Below are 1,670 nucleotides of genomic sequence, written 5' to 3'. Positions count from 1 at the left end.
ATCCCATAGTGTTCCACTGACCTCCCCCTTGTACGGATTTTGTGCATTCTTCTTCTGAATATACATTGTGAAAACAAAGAAAACAAAGAATTTTACATCAACAACAAAACTACTATTAATGAAAGCAGTACTTAAAATATGGAGGGTTCACCATGCAGGAATATGATTACTACAACATTATTCAAACTGATGACAAAAACCTACATTTCCGTCAAACTAGCAATCACGTTGAACAATATGAGATTCATTGGCTTTTATTTTCAGCACATTTAAGTTCACCAATTTAATTCAATAACAATGACTACATAAAATTTCTCAAGCTCATTTACTTATTAGTACTACAGAGACCTAACAATTGGAATAGAATGTAAGCTGTCCACGGTCTGGGCCTATTTTCTTGTTGTCATGATATCGTTAACACAATAACCTGAAAACAGGAGGTGTTCATTGTCGTACAGAATTTAATTTATGCAAATAAGTGTTTTGTTCCTATCAATTTTTTCATGGCCCCCTTCACTTCCTTGTTCCTCAGACTATAGATCAGGGGGTTCAACATAGGGATCATTACAGTATAGAAAACAGACACCACCTTGTTCTGATCAGTTGAATATATTGACTTGGGCCTCACATAAATGAATGTAACGGTCCCAAAGTACAATATAACACCAGTAAAGTGGGAGGAACATGTGGAGAAAGCTTTGGATCTCCCCTCAGTGGAACGCATCTTCAGGACTGAGAAGAGGATGTATACATAAGAGATAGTAATGATTGAAACTGCTACTATAATTATTAAGCCTGCAGAAAAAAGAAGGAATAATTTCAAAAAGAGGGCCATGAGAACAAGAAAGTTTCAGCAAGGGTGAGTAGTCACAGAAGAAGTGATTGATTTTATTGGGTCCACAAAAAGACAAATTCAATAAACAACCAGCAAAGCTCCAACCATTCACACAACCACCCACGTAAGATGTGATAACCAAGAGAGTGCAGACCCTGGTAGACATGTGGGTGGAGTAGAGTAGGGGGTTACAGATGGCCGCATACCTATCATAAGCCATCACAGCCAGCAGGAAGCACTCAGCTGCCCCAAAAATGGCTAAAGAAAAAAGCTGCACCACACAGCCTTGCAAAGAGATTGAGTTTATGTGCCCAAGAAAGTTCATGAGCATCACAGGCATGACTGATGAGGAAAGCCCAATATCCACAAAAGCCAAATGGCTGAGGAAGAGGTACATTGGAGTATGAAGTGGGGAACTCTTTCGGATCAATAGTATGATGCTGAGATTGCCAAGTAAAATGATAATATAGATCCCTAGAAATAGGACATATAAGAAAACTCGAAGAGTTGGGTCATCTGTTAACCCTAAAATGAAGAATTCTGTCACTGTGCTGGAGTTTTTACCAGTCATCAGTTCTCATGTGGTGCCTGTTAAGACAAAAAACATGGGAATTAGAAAGAAATAAAAAACTAAAAGTTGAGTATTTTTTTTGTCTATTGAAAAAATATTTATTGCCAGCCTAATATTCCCAAGATCCCAAGCTAGGCAACACTGGAAATAGAAAAATGAATAAGACATAGGAGGGGATACAGATACATAAGTAAATAACATCACAAATAACCAACAAAATTGTAATACGGTCAGTGTATAAGGTTCATACAAGTACCATGCTTT

General features: G+C 37.5%; 1 pseudogene; it reads right to left on the bottom strand.

Moving 5' to 3' along the window:
* Window positions 1–466: 466 nt before the first annotated feature.
* Window positions 467–1,406, bottom strand: LOC140512843 (olfactory receptor 5P3-like; annotated as a pseudogene).
* Between the last annotated feature and the right edge of the window lie 264 nt (window positions 1,407–1,670).

Source organism: Notamacropus eugenii, chromosome 6, assembly GCF_028372415.1.
Source record: "Notamacropus eugenii isolate mMacEug1 chromosome 6, mMacEug1.pri_v2, whole genome shotgun sequence".
NCBI lineage: Eukaryota > Metazoa > Chordata > Mammalia > Diprotodontia > Macropodidae > Notamacropus > Notamacropus eugenii.
The sequence above is the reverse complement of the archived record's forward strand: the minus strand, read 5'-3'. Positions and strand labels throughout refer to the sequence as shown.